We start from the raw sequence: 16,337 nt of genomic DNA, 5'->3' as shown, positions 1-16,337 counted from the left end.
GTGTTTTCTTTCTTGGGTTTATCATTGTACATAGCAGGGACAAACAGGGAGAAACAAGTCTGCACCACCTTGTCTGGATTGTGGTCTATCCCTTTCATTTTTTAAAGCATGGTTTTGCTGGTTTTGAAATTCTAAGTAGACTGTTTTCTCTTAGCACTGTCTTCCAGATATTCTATTGGCTTCTGGTCAAATATCAGCTACAACTCACTGTCTGCCTTTTGTTCTCTGGTTGCTTTTAAGGATTTAGTTTTGATTGTTCAGGAGTTTTAACATCATATGACTAGAGTTTATTTTGTCTTGTGTTTTTGTCCTGCTTTGTAGAGAGTTTGTACAGAGAGCACCTTGAATCTGCACATTTCATAAACCTACATCAGTTTTAGAAATTTCTCAGCCATTTTCTCTTCCAATAAAACCTCTTTTTTTCTCTTTTTCTTTTTGTGATTATAATCACACACATTAGTTAGACCTTCCTACTGTATTCCTCAAGTCTCATATTCTCTCTTCTGGTTTTGCATCCTTTTGTTTTCCTACTCTTCATTCTGGATATTTTTTTGACTTAGGTCAGAAATTCTTTAATTGTTTATTCATTTTTTTCTTCATCTTTGTTTAACCTGTCATTAAAGCCATTTTCAAGCTTTTTTTTTTAATTTGGTAACTATACTTTTCAATTCTAAATTTTCCATTTTATTCTTTTTTTAGTTTTCATTTTTCTGCCTAAATTTGTAATCTTTTCCTTTACCTCCTTGAGTATAGTAACACAGTTATTTTTTAAATCTGTGTCTGGAAACTCATTACCTGGGGATTCTATAGGTCTGTTTATGTTTTCCATTTTCTGCTTCTTTATATTCATTTCTTCTCAGCTCCACTTGTACCCAGTTATTTTTTATGCATTTTGGGTTTGCAAAGTTGAGGTCTATGATAAAGTGACTTTCCTCTAGAGAGGCTGTGTATTTGTTTTTGCCAGGTGCCTGTAACACCAGCAAGTTGGGCATGCGCTAGTAATTTCAAGACTGAGATGATCTGAAGCTGAGCTGCAGCTCCTGTACAGGCCCCTCTACATTCAGCTCAGTGTTTACTTCAATGGTGAAGCCTTCTGAGATCTCAACCCAAAGTGAGGCGTTTTCAGTAGGGTCCCTCTTCTCGTCAGGCCTCTAATTCCCATCTCCCTAGTCCCAAGAAATGGTCACAAGTGCTACTCAGCTTCACGCACTGTCAAGTGTCCCAGGGGAAAGCTGGTCCCAAATGCTGATCTCACTTCCTTGGGCCATTGTGCCCCTCAGGTTCTGGCCCAATGATTCTTCACTATCTTTTTAGCTCTCTAATGCCTTTGAAGAGAGGTATTTTATTATTTTTCCCTCATATTTTATTCAGCTTTTCTAGTTGTTCTCAGTGGAAGGGTTAAGTCCCAATTGCCTGATCGGCCATTAACAGACACGCTCTTCTGCTCTATTAAACGTGGGGGCTGATCACATATGATTATGGTCCTTGTGTTACATAACACTGTATTCCTGATTCAAAGTGTATCATGGCAGACATACCATATTTATTAGAAGCCAGGGACAGTTTTAAGTACTTTGCAAATTTAATTTACCCCTCATAACAACATTAGGAAGTGGGTACTATTATTATCCTCATTTAACAAAGAAAAAATATTGAAGCAAAGAGAAAGTAATTAATTTTCCCAAGATCACTCAGCTTGTAACTGCCTCCAAAGATCATGCTCTTAACCATCAAGCAAAGCTCTGCCTAGTTTAAATTACTCAAAATTATATTAATCAGCAACCTAGAAATATTTAATAATGCATAATTTTATTCTAGCAAATAATAGAAAATTTAAATAATATTTAAAATAATTTTAAATGTCATTTGGGGGCTCTAAATTTCTATTTTGTTACCCACTATTAGCAAACCAACTTAAGACTGGTGATATAATTTAACGTGTCCAGTTGGACATGCAAAGTAGTCCAGCACACAGGCCTAATATATCCTTTTATGAGATGCAAAAGAGAAGGATGTTCTGGAGAGGATCAAATCTGCTCTGAGCATCTAAACTGAAACTGGGCCACAGGGAAAAGAAATTAACATGCAAAACATCAACCACTTCCATCTTATGGAATGAAAATGCTTCTAACTGGGCATAAACCCATGAGACTTCAAACAGAGAAGGAAGACTTCAGTGCATTACTCATGATGTACTGCTCACTGGAAAAGAGCTAATAAGAAAAAAGGGAGAATATTCAGATACCATGTTTAATACTTATAAATCAGATAAAATATTGTAAGATATGAAGGATTAAATTTAACAAAAATACTTCTAGTCACACGTACAGGATTAAGACATTCATCTTCCATGACGTCTCTCAAAACCATAGAAAAATGATGGAAAAGAACTCTAAAAAGTTATTTTAAAAAAACCTCAGGAACAAAGAAACAAGAGGGGAAAAGATAAGCAGACGAGTGGTGTCAACAAAATTGTAAAAGACAGAAGTGCATAGATAAAGAATAACTGATTTGGCAGAGTGAAAAAAACTAAAATCCAAGTTTGTGGAATGGAAAGGCAACAAGGTTATGCCAATTTGTTCTGAAAAGGTTCAAAAAAATCAGGGGCACCAGGTTCCTCCATAAAAGAGGATAAAGGGTGAAGTAGAAAGGTAGCTTCTCTCAGGAGAGACTAGGCAAGAGAAGCTCTGGACTCAAAGACTCTGGGCACACTGAGGGTGCAATGTAAAGTCACACTGAAAACTGGAGGACTCATTAAAAACCCACATCAAGAACACTGAGGCCTCTGACCCACTTCCCACACTTGGTTCTCAAGGTAATGTCATTCAGGTTATACCTGAGCCGGAGACTAGAAGATTTCCTTGAGGAAAAACTGATGTGTTCAAATGGAAGCCCCTGGAGGTGCTGCTAACTTTGGAGATTCCCCCAACTGGGGGGTGGAAGGGAGCACAGAAATAGTTTGCTTTAACCTATGGTGAACCCTACACATCACATCCATATGAATGAGACCTTCCCTCACACACACACACACACACACACACACAGTCTCCAATCCTCACGTTATTGATTACTCTTAAGTATGAGTAAAGAGCCCAAGATGATCAGATATTTGCAGAAACCTCTAACATGAAAGACAAAGAACAAAACAAAAAGAATAAAAGAAGAAATAGATATAGTGCTCAGATTGGAAGAATGCTTTTTAAAAAATTGCTACAATACCATCCAAATATGAAAGAAGATATTTATTTCATCCATCAAAAAAGTAACAGGATGATAAATTAAAAACAAACATTTAGTTAGTGAATAAGAATAAACTTAATTGAAAACATGATAATGACAATAAAGAATTCAATAGAAAGTTTGGAAGAGAAAATTGAGGCAACTTCCCCAAAAAACAGAACAAAGAGATAGAAAATGGATGACTAAAGGAAGAAAATGGAGATGTAGAAAGAGATAACAGAAAGGATAAGGAATAAATTATTTTAAAAATGCAAAAAACTCCTAAAACTGAGGAATATTAATTTCCAGATTAAAAGAACCCACTGAACCCATTATATTAAGTGAAGTATCCCAAGAATGGAAAAACAAGCATCACATGGACTCACCAGAAAATTGGTTTCCCTGATCATCACCTAAATACAAATCTGGGAACGACACCAATTGGATATCAGACTGAGGTGGGGGGTAGGGGAGGGGATAGGGGTATGCCTACACAAACGAGTGCATTGCGCACCGTTTGGGGAGTGGTAACACTTGAAGGTGCTGACTCAGGAAGGGGGGGTGGGGAAGGGAGGGATATATACCTACATGATGGGTGCAATGCGCACTACCTGGAGAACAGACACGCCTGGAGCTCTGACTTGGGGGGAAAGGCGGTACAGGAGCAACGTATGTAACCTGCAATTCTGTATCCCCCATAACAAGATGAAATAAAAAAAATAAATAAATAAAATAAAAAAAAAAGAACCCACTGAATATCCAAAACAATGACTGAAAAATGACATTAAAGCATATCAGAGAAAATTTCAGAACACCTGGGATAAATAATAACAATAACATAATTGGCTACCACCTTTTTCATTCTATGGGTAAATAAATGCTTAAATATTGAAATATATTGATCCACTTAATCATCACAGATGTAAGGATATAGAAACAATTATGAAATCCATTTTGCAGATCAGTAAATGGAGACAAAAAGAGACCAAATAACATATTAAAGGTAACACATCTATGAAGTAGGAGATTAATAATGTGAAATGAACCAATTTGTTTGGTTCTAGAGACCTCTTAGCATCAGCATTGTTTCCACTGGCAACAAATATAAAAATAAAGTCAAATTTTCCTCAATGATGAGATGGCAGAATAAATTTGGGAATACCTATACCTGGGAAAGTTAAGCAGCTATTAAAATTGAGTTATTCCAAGTGAGTTCCAGTAATAGAGAAGTAGATAAAAGCAGACTAGTCCTCCTGCAGATAACAATTATAAACTATGAAAAATATATAAAAATAACTACTTGAAGGCACTAGAGAGAAGCCAAATGAAGACAGAAATTCAAAGAATTTGACCTTTAAAAAAACGAACCATACATACTGGGTAACATTCATATTTATAAGGCTTCTCCAATGAAAATGGTCAGCAGTCTGTGTGCAGGATGACTAGAACTCATGAAATAGCAGAGGATAGGATTCAGGGTGCCCAGGGTAGCTGGAAATTGAGGTGGCAGGGGAGGCCCAGGAAGGAGGGAGAGCCAGAGGGGAGCTCCACAATCGACCTAGAAACTCCCTTCAAATCCTTGGCTGACCCCAGAACTGTGTATATGTGGGAGCAATTCCAAGGAGTCCCAGTTTAAGGCAGTACTTGGAACAGTGACAGATCTGAGCAGAGATTTCAGCTACTGCCCTTCACAAAGAAGAACAGTGTGGAGTAGAGCACCGCCAAGTTAGAGGGTCTTGGTAAATGCTTCAAGCTTCCCCAGGAAACCAAGGAAGAGCCATACTTTAGGAGTAAAGACTATGTTTCAGGATTAAGGTATCTATGCCAGGTCTAACGGAAAAACCTGAAAGACATTGTTCCTAACAAAGTAGAAAACCAAGCTCTATAAAATCAAGATGATTTAATTGCCTTAAAGAAGAAAACTCAATGCTCTTTAGAAAAAAACTACAGAAACCAGAGTCTCTACAATAACTCTGCCACAATGTCCAACATATAATCAACAATTGCTAGTACATGTGAAGAAACAAAGTCATCCAAGGGTGAGAGAAAAAGGAAACAGACCCTGAGATGACCCAGATTTGGGGATAAGCAGGCAAAAATAAGATACAGGAATAAGACCAACATTTATGAGAGCTATAAATGAAATAACTTCCAAAAAAAAAAACAACTTGGAAACAACTTTGGAAGCAACTTCCAAAAAAAAAAAAAAAAGATTCTAAAATTGAGTTAAAAAAAGATAATCAACTTTATGTTCTACATATTTAAAACAAAAGGACTCAAAGGATAAAAGTAGGAGAATACACAAAAATATATCAAACAATATTTAAAAAGTAGAAGTTACAGTATTTGTATCAAAATCAATTTGCTACAAAAAATTTAAATTGTTTGATAATCTACACACTTTAAGAGAGAACAGAATTTGGTATGTATACATCCATTGACATTGCCTTAGTAAAATGCTTTAGGAAACAAATGTGATATGGAGATGAGATATATATATATATATACACACACACACACACACACACACACACACACATATATATGTAAAATACTCATTGTGGACCTTCTCAAAGTACCAAGCGTGTACTGTCAAAAGAAGTTTCCCAGGAACAGGAAAAAAATAAATTTCCTGGCTTGAGATCCCAGGCTCTTCCCACTTCAATGACCCCTGCTGTGCCCATGCCCTGGGTGTGGGTGTGACTCCTCTCCAGTCCTGCCAAACCGCTTGTCACCCCTCCAGGCACTGTGTGCTTCAGGCCTCTCTCCTCACCATTTCACCTGTGCAGCTACCCAAAGTCAGGGTACAACTCTACACTAGAAGAGCTTTCCTGACCAAGCCAGGTGCCTCCTTTTATACCTCCCACCCCTCTGCCTTGGCACATCTCATGCTGCAGCCTGCAGCTGTCTGCTAATAACAGAACTCTTTGAAGGCAGGGGCCACACATTGTTAGCCTTTGTTTCCCTAATGCCTAGCCAAGAAGATAATGAACGATTTTTTTTGAGGGTGGTGCGGAGTTTGGGGGAGATGCTGGTACCTTGGTTTATCAGAGACTGCACTAGATGCTGTGGATAATGTCATGTAACATTATGAAAGGTTGAATCATCAGTCCCATGTTACAGATGGTAAAACTGATGCTCAACTTGATTAAACAACTTGCAACTTCCATGCCAATGGAAGTCAAAGAAGTGGAGTCAAATTCAGTTTGAGTTTAGACTCTAGGCTCTCTACCTTCCTATTTTGAAAGAATAAATCCTTAACCTTCTCTCTTCATGGACAGATATCAGAATTTCACTAGATCCTGAAGCCACCTCCCAGGTGACATGACTTTGTACCATCCTATCCACCACTTAATAAATCTTTACCGGTTGAATTTCTAAACATCAGCCAAAATTTGAAGAGTTTTAGAGGGTGAGGAGAGGTTTCTCATAGCTCCCAAATTTAAAACATGGTTTTTACTATGCTCAGACCAAAGTGGCTTCTGCCTACCAGGCTTTGATCAACACAGGGAGTTGCTATAAAGTTGTACTTGCAGAGTAGACATGTTATTTTTTCCTGTACAATATCCACCCCAATCCCCCAACAATGTGGTAACACCACCCAACTTCATTCTGGGGACTTTCTGCTCTCATCTTTCATATTGTCTTGGGGGAACTATCCATAGTTAGGCTTTTGTCCTGCTAGGCGAAATATAAGCAGAGGACTCTCGCTAGGACGATTAGACTTTCTCCTCTAAAATTTGGATTCTGTACCAAGTAAACAAAAGAGTGTAGTTAGAGCTGAGTAATGTAGTTAGAGCTGAGTTTGTAGTTAGAGCTGGCCCCCAATCAAAAGGATCTCCACCTGTTCTTGCTACCAAGTGCTAACCATCTAGTTCCCCTCTCTCTGAGGCCTCCAAGTCTCTTTACAAAAATTTCCTTGTTTTGCTTGAGTTAGCTAAGTGTTGTTCCTGTCCTTTGCAATCAAAAACTCTAAGTGGCATAATCACATACATATAAATGATAGGACTCTTGCTTCCTCACTTGAAGGGGAGCTGAAATCATCTTCCAGGCATTTTAAACTAAAGCTTGAAGACATCAACTGTTACTAACAAGTATCCATAAAGCTTTTTAAATCATTGATTTGAAAATATTGGGATTATAAAACACAGGAACAGATACTAATGTTTATAGTATGTATTCTTGTGTATTGAGGGGCAGGAGATGAATAAGTAAAAGGGAAATGACAGATAAAGCTGCCTTCTGATTTTCACAAACAAATAAGCATAGTCAATAATAACAACTGTATAAATCCTCACCTAAGTAAGCGTAGATATAAATAGTCCCTTTCTTCCTAGAAAGAAATAGTCTTGCAGAGATTCAGTATCTCACTGATGGTTATAAATTTAGTCATTCAAATACAATTGATCTCACTTCAAAGTTAACGCTCTGCCCACCATGAGACACTACCTCCAAATAACATATTTCATTACAATCTACCCAAAAAAGTTCAAACATCATTTAACCCATATCTTAGCCTCCTTATTTACCAGTACAGTAATTTAAGCTGCCCAAGATCAGTAGAAATGGATCCTACCCTCCTCTATACCTAAGTCCTTCTATGGATAATAACAAGTCTATGTGTATGAGAATTGCTTCATCAGGGAGGAGAACACAGATACAAAGGATTGGGACAATCCACAAACTGTGCCATCACTCCTGAATAATAAAAAGAATTTCCGCGTATAGGATTCAATATTAAAAATATACTGTTTTGGAGATTTGTTTGATAACAATGTAAATGTACTTAACACTACTGACTATACACTTAAAAATGGTACAGGTACTAAATTTTTTTATGCATATATTACTACAATTAAAAATACACACACATGGGCACATGTGCATATACACACATACATATATATACTGGGTTATTTCTAAAAGCAAAAGTCAATTTTGTATTACATCAAGTTGGTGGATTCCACTGAGGAATGTGAAGCAGGTTGTCTCCTGCCACATGCCCTAATGAACAAATCTTTACCTCCCAGCACATGACATCAAGCGTTCAGAAACAGATACAGCTTGGTCTAGAAACGTCAGCTCTGCTAAACCCAGAGCACCAGCACGGTCAAACTAGCATCAGCTGGTGGACTAACTGAGATTAGTCTAAGGTACGAAAAGAAAAAAGAATGAAAAAAAAAAATGAAGAGACCTGTGGAACATTATCAAGCACAGAAAAATATTCCTAATAGAAGTCCTAGAGAAACAGGAGTGATAAAACCCTTTTTCAGATATTCAGAAGAATATCTGAATAAATAATGGTGGAAAACTTCTCAAATTCAATGAAAAGCGTTATTATGCACATCCAAGAAGCTCAAAGAACTCCAGGTAGGACAAACTTTAAAAGATCCACACCTAGACACATCATAGTCAAACTGTTGAAAGCCAAAGAAAAGACAGAATATTGAAGCAATTTATGTTCATCAGAGTTATTGGCCTATAGTTTTCTTTTCTTGTAGTGTCCTTATCTGGTTTTGCTGTCACTGTAATGCTGGCCTCATAAAATGAGTTTGAATATTCCCTCTGCTTCAATTTTTTGGAAATGTTTGAGAAGGACTGGCATTAATTCTTTAAATGTTTGGTAGAATTCATCTCTGAAGCCATCTGCTCCTGGGTTTTCTTTGTTGAGAGGTTTTTGGTTACTGATTCAATCTCTTTACTCATTATTGATCTGTTCAGATTTTTTCTTTCTACATTTTTCAGTCTTGGAAAGTTGTATATTCCTAAGAATTCATTTCTTCTAGGTTAACAAACATATTGGTCTATAATTGTTCATAGTAGTCTCTCACTATCCTTTGTAATCAATTGTAATGTCTCCTCTTTCATTTATAGTTTTATTTATTTGAGTCCTCTCTCTCCACCCCTCCCCCACTTGGTTAGTCTAGCTAAAGATTTGCCAATATTTGTTCATCTTTTCAAAGAGCCAACTCTTGGTTTCATTAATCTTTTCTATTGTTTTTCTAGTCTTTATTTATTTCCTCTCTAATTTTTATTGTGTCCTTCCTGCTGCTGATTTGTGTCTGGTTTGTTTTTCTTTTTCTAGTTCCTTGAGGTATAAAGTTAGGTTGTTTATTTGAAATTTTTCTTTTCATAATGTAGACATGTCTCACTATAAACTCCTCTCTTAGAACTGCCTGTGCTGCATCTCGTAAGTTTTGGTGTATGGTAAAATATAAAAAACCTCAAGACTTTTTTTATTTCCCTTTTGATTTCTTCTTTGACCCACTGGCTGTTCAGGAATGTGTTGTTTACTTTCCATGTATTTGGGAATTTTCCAATTTTCTTCCTGTTATTCATTTTTAGTTTCATACCATTGTGGTTGAAAAAGATACTTGAAATGACTTCAAACTTCTTGAATTTTTTACAACTTATTTCATGGCCTAACATATGATCTATCCTGGAAAAGGCTCCACGTGGCCTTGAGAAAAATGTGTGTGCTGCTGCTGTTAGACAGGAGTGTGCTGTGCGTGTCTTTTGGATCCATTTGGTCCATAGTGTTGTTAAAATCTGCTCTTTCCTTATTGATTTTCTGTCTGGCTGATCTATCTATTGTTGACAGTGGGATGTTAAAGTCCCTTACTGTTATTGTGTTGCTATTTATTTTTCCTTTCAGCTCTGTTCTTGCTTTATATATTTAGGTGCTCCAACACTGGGTGCATAAATATTTATAATTGTTATATCTTCTTGATGACTTGACCCCTTTCTCATAATATAATGACCTTCTTTGTCTCTTATGACCATTTTTGATTGAAACTGTACTTTGCCTGATGTAAGTACTGCTTTCTTTTGGCTACTATTTGTCTGGAATATCTTTTTCCATTCCTTCATCTTTCGGCCTGTGTGTGTCCTTAAAAGTGAGTCTCTTGTGGGTAGCAAATCATTGGACCTTGTTTTTTTTTAATATACATTCAGTCACTCCATGTTTTTTGATTGAAGAATTCAATCCATTTACATTTAAAGTGATTATTGATAGGTAAGGACAGACTATAGCTATTTTGTTAATTGTTTTCTGACTGTTTATATATCTATTCTTCTTGTCTTCCTCTCTTGCTGTATTACTTTGCAATTTGAAGACTTTTGTCATGGTATGCTTTGATTCCTTTCTCTTAATCCTTTGTGTATCTACTACAAGTTTTTCCTTTTCTGGTTATCATGACACATACATAAAATATTTTATAGTTATAGCATACTACTTTAAGCTTAAAACAACTTCAATCATATACAAAAACAATGCTTTTACTCCTCTCCGCTCACATTTTAGGTCATTGTTGCTACTATTTACAAATTTTATGTGCGTCCAATAACAAATTATTGTAATTATAGTTATTTCTATCACTTTTTAAAAAACTTTTACACCAGAGTTGACAGTGATTTATGCACTACCATTATAATATTAGAAATTCCTGTAGGCTTTCTTCACTCTTTCTCTTTTGTTTTTTTCCTATTGCTCCTCTGACTAGAAAATTCATATGACCTGTCTTAGAGTTCACTGATTCTTTCTTCTGTTTAATTGAGTCTACTGTTGAAGCTCTCTATTGAATTTTTCAGTTCAGTCATTGTATTCTTCACTTCTAGGATTTCTGGGGGTTTTTGTATTATTATGGTTTCTCTTTTTTTGTTGAACTCCTCATTTTGTTCATGTATTGTTTTCCTAATTTCATTTAGCTATCTGTGTTTTCTTGTCATTCACTAAACTTCTTTAAAGGAATTATTCTGAATTCTTTGTCAGTCAGCTCATAGATATCCATTTCTTTAGGGCCAGTTATTGGAGCTTCTTAAGTTTCCTTTGATGGCATCATATTTCCTTGATTTTTATGATCCTTGCATCTTGTATTGATGTCTGCACACTGAGGAGTTAATCACCTTTTTTCACACTTTACAGGTACACTTAGGCAAGGAAAGACCTTCGACAGTTAATCCAGCCTGAGGTACTAGATAGGCCTGCTGATAGAATCTGTGGATGTGCCATCAGGGTATCCAGTTTGGCACAGCTTCCGCTCATGCTCTGAGATTGGGTAAGGCTGTCAACTGGGCTAGCTCTGCTGGCTGGGCTCCACATTCAGAAGGGACTGTTGGCTGGGCTCACCTGTTTAAGCAGGGCTGCTGGCTAGGGTCTGTAATTGCCCCTGGTTGGGTGGGGCCCCAGGCTGTGCTCCCCAGCAGGGTGGTGGTGCTGACTGAACTATGTGTTCACTTGGGGCTACAGGTTAGGCTGTAATTGAACTGGGCCTCAGGCTGTGTTCCAGAGTTGGGCAGGGCCATAGACTGGGCCCTGCAGTTGGGCAGGGTCACTAGTTGTGTTCTCTGCGTGGGCAAGACCACTAGGTACACTCTGTGGTCCATCAAGGTTGCTACCAGGCTCTCAGGTCAGGTAGGCCTGTGGGCTGTGCCCCATAGTCGGACAGAGCTACAGGCTGGACTCTACAATCAAGCAAGGCTGCTGGCTATTCCCCAAGATTGGACAGGATCACAGGCAGGGCTTCCTACTTTTGTTTCTTACTGTTTCACAAATCCATCTTATTAAATGTTCAATCTTTGGGACTTGTTCGATGCCTGTTTCAGGAGGTATGGACTACATGGTTGATTGGGAAAAAAAAGAAAGAACGAACAAAAAGGTACCTCTGGCTCCAGGGCACCCTAGCTAACCAATGGCTGTTCCCAGTCACTCTATGAGACTCACATTCTACCAGGGACCCCTGTTCTGCAGAAGGAGCTGACCAGCTCCAAGCCTAGATATGCAGGGAACCCTCCATTTCCTAGAGTCTGAATGCCATCACCCCAAGCCTACCAGACACCAGCTCCTATAGCCCCTGTGACCTCTATCTAAACCACTGCCTCTCCTGATATCCCATGGAGGCTCCGGGCTCATGCTGTTTTAGGCAAAACTTTCTCCCCTACTAAACAGAAGTGATAACTGCAATTTTATTTCTGACAAATAAGAGCAGGTCTAGAAGTTGAAAACTGGAGGGGGGATTTCATTATCCCCATATTGTGAGATTTGATTGCGTTTTCTACTTATTAGATCCTGGAAGAAGTTGGAAACTTCTTCCAATGTGAGGATGGCAAAGGTGGAGGAACTGCTTCCATGGCCTCTGCTGGCCATACTTCGTTCCAGCAGGTCCTGTTAAATCATTTTGAATGGTATTAGATGGGTACTCCCACACACACCCTGAGCACAAAGTGGCTGGAGTTAGCAGGAGTGGGGGTGGGACAAGGGGACAGAAGTTGTAACTTCCTTAAATGAGAACTATGGTCTAAACCAGTGGTTCACAACCAAGAACTATATTATTATCTTTCAGGGAACATTCAACAATGTCTAGAGAAATATCTGGTTGTCATAACTGGGGATATGTTACTGGAACCCAATAAGTAGAGGACAGGAATGCTGCTAAACATCCCACAATACAAGGACAGCCCCCCACAACAAATAATCAGTAATGCCAAGGTCAAGAAACACTGGTCTAAACAGAAGGGCTTACAAAGCATGCGTAGACTCTTGCTCTGTACCTCCCAGTACTCCCAGGCTCATGGGGTGGAGGTGGGGGTGGGGGGCCTCCTTTGTTATCTCTATGCAGTTACTGAGATCACTGCAGAGACTCTGGGCTCTGAAATCTCACACATACATATATCGTGCATTATTGGCAAATAAATGGCCTGGTTTATAAATCTTGATTTTATTTTTCTGGTTTTATCTTCAGTGACTGGTCTTAGAGGAAAGAAAAAAAGTCCAATGTCTGTATTACACCCCAGAATATTTCCCTGCCATCTTGACATTAGAGAGATGCCTGCAATCCCCTGTTTTGTTTCCTGACCGTCTGGACACATTGGAAGCCCTGTGTGAAGTCTATCCTGCCTTTTGGGATTTCTCTGTCTGCTTCACATCCGTTGGGTGTTTTAATGTTAATCCCCTTCACAGAAGACCATTAATGAACACTCAATAAAAATACACAGCTCTTCAGCCCACTGAGAATTTCCCCTTCAGTTTCAACTAGATAATGATGCTCTTTGTTCCTTCCACTATATAAAATTCTGGTGTATTCCTTCTGTCTGTAATAAAAGTACATCAATATAAGAGCAGGGAGCTGGCTACATTTGGAATACACCACACAATTATACTAGAGAACATAAGATCATGAAAAAATATACATTAAAACCTCACTAATTCAGATTTCACCAATTCTAAATTTGTGATCAAACACAGTAGGCTAAAATCTACTGTTCCATTTGTTCTCAAAATAAAAGAATTAAGACAAATAATAGTAGATAAGAAAAGAAGAATATTTACCTTCTCAAGAGAGTAAATTATTATCAGGTACTTACTTAGAAGTATCAATTTATATGTAAACACCACAATTACAGTGTAAGCAAATAACAGCTGCAGAGCCTAGATTTTTAATATGCAAACCTCAGAGCGTTCTCCTAGTCACCAATGATGGGACTTAATCCCATGACTCAGGATGAGTCCTGCTTCTTCATACCTTCATTTTTAGAATAGAGCCTGGGACAGGTGGAAATAAAGGAACACTGGACAGTGTGGTAATGACTACATGAAGAATGGGCTAGTGACCTCAGGAGGCAGGAGGAGGGCAGGGCCCAGAGCATGCTTGATAGACACCTTGATAGATAGCTCCCCCAATCAATGAACCACCACTGTTCCTGGGCCATGGTGGACACAGTTACAAAGAGGGCTTCTTGGAGAGGCTTGCAGCTTCCCTCAGACTAGTCCTCCCACCATATCCTCCGATATCCTCAGGCTACTCTGTACCTCCTGCTGAATGTTTCCAAGACACACACTCACACCCTCTGATCTCCTACTCCAAGAAGAGAAGCATCAAGATACACACTCCTGACCTCTTTGCCTTTCCGCTCAGTAGCTACAGGAATGTCACAGTGCTCACCCTGATAACCTCTAAGTTAGACACATGACCTTTTAAGTTGTCTCTTAGTCATTTAAGTTTATTGGAGTAAGGACATTTTAGGCACAGTAAACTGAAAATTTTTGGTTCTTGACAGTCACTGGTCCTCTCCTACCCACAATCCTCTCCCACCCACTCTCCTCTCCCACCTACACTCCTCTCCCACCCACACTCCTCTCCCACCCACTATCCTCTCCTATCCGCACTCCTCTCCTACCGTACCTCTTGGGTCAATGGTCAGGCTTTCCTTTTTCCCCCTAGACTTCCTCTTCCTGAGCCTCACAGCTCAGTCTTATCAGTGGGAGAGCCATCCCTCCACATTGCAAAGAAAGTCTCATCTGACTTAGATGATATGGAGCTGCAGAAAACCTGAGGAGTCCTGACGACCAAGAAAAAAAATCTTCAGTTTACTGCCCCCAACATGACCTCCCTCTAACAAACTTAAACAACTAGGAGGCGACTTACAAGTTCACATGTATAATTTACGTTATCAGAGTGAGCATCAGGACATGCTGGTAGATACCAATGAACCCCCTCATCATCTCCACTTGGGGTGGCTGGACCTGTCACCCCAAGCCACCACCACATCCCATGCCCTAGAGAAAACCACTTGCTGGTATTGCCCTGGTACAATTTTTCAAATGGATGATCAAAACCATCTCATAAAAATTTAGTTGTTTTGATGGCTTCAGTAGTTAGACTCAGAAATAAATGCTGAGTGCAAAGGTAGTTTGATCTATTTTTATCCAACATGTGGCCACCCAAAGCATCCTGGAAAAATCTCTTCCCTTCTCCCACAATCAATTGGTACTAGAATATGGGAGGATGGTGAGGTTGTGGAAAGAGAGTGAGAAAAATTGTAGAAGATCACTTGGATCCTTTGTCCCTTCTGTCTGCTCCTACTTCAATGTTTTATGGTTTACCTGCAGAGACAGATAGAGGTTCCCTCTACATCCTAAGAATGTGTTCCATAGAATAAAAAATTCTCCCATAGATTCACAGAGCTAGAAGAATACATACTTTAAAAGGATTCACTCCCTTCTTTGAAAATATGCGATTCCTGTGCATGATAGAAAGTCCCCTGGCATAATTTTCCTAGGTCCACTCTTTTTGTTTCCAACTCCTTCCTAACACAGAGCCCTAAATTACAAACTCACTATGCCTCCCTCTCTCAGCATAAAAAGTTAGAAAAAACAAAGTTAGAAATATTCTTAGGGAAGAAATGGTGTTAATTTGGAATTACAGTTTTCATACATTTGCCTTCAAAAATAAGAAAAAGTGTCTAGTAGTCAAAATACGGATGACTTTGAAGGATAGGAAATGAATGTCAAGTGTGTAGTATGTTTATGTGTTTGATATGGATTTCTGATATGCTTTGCTTTTATTTCACCTTTAAATATTAATCATCTAGAATAGAAGGTCATGCGAACTCTTCAATAGGTTAACCTCCTTCCTCAGATGTATTGTGCAGATACTCTTAGCAATGTCATGTGACTCTGCATGAACAATAATCAGTAGAACTTGGTTTACAGAGGAAAGGCAAGACTTCTTCACTGAAATAGCAGAAAATGTAAAGAAGAATCAGAATAGACAAAGAGAACTATTTAATATCCTAATTTCTTTTAAAAAATGAGTATAACTTATTAAAGGGGGACAGAAAACTTTGTATTTTGATAAATGCCTAAAATGTAAGGCTCTCGTTCTCTGCAACCCAAACAAAAATAAAAAATACCCTTCCAAGTTTAGGCAAATACAGTACATACAGTGACATATTAGGCAGCCATTAGAAACAGCATTTATGAGGAGCATTTGCAATGGCATGAGAAAACGCTCAAGCGATGCTGAGTGGGAAGGCAGGACACAACACTATATGCTGTACAACTTCAGCACCACAGAGAGGCTTACTGTGAGGCTGAGCTCTGACTCACAGTCTGGCAGTCTACAATGCTGGAAGGCAGCTAATTTGTTCTCCACCCCCAACCATGAGAAATGGTAAAGCAGAAGGGACAAGATGGCTTCTGATCCTAATAGGAACCTCCCCCTACCACCACCCACGGCAGCTCACTGGGCTCCAGCAACACCAGCAGGTTGGAGGGAGCTCTCACAGCGCCCTCCAGCCCTCAGTGGTATTACCACTTGGGAAGGCAGGGAGGTACTTAG

Source organism: Eulemur rufifrons, chromosome 7 (genome assembly GCF_041146395.1).
Source record: "Eulemur rufifrons isolate Redbay chromosome 7, OSU_ERuf_1, whole genome shotgun sequence".
Taxonomy (NCBI): Eukaryota; Metazoa; Chordata; class Mammalia; order Primates; family Lemuridae; genus Eulemur; species Eulemur rufifrons.
The sequence above is the reverse complement of the archived record's forward strand: the minus strand, read 5'-3'. Positions refer to the sequence as shown.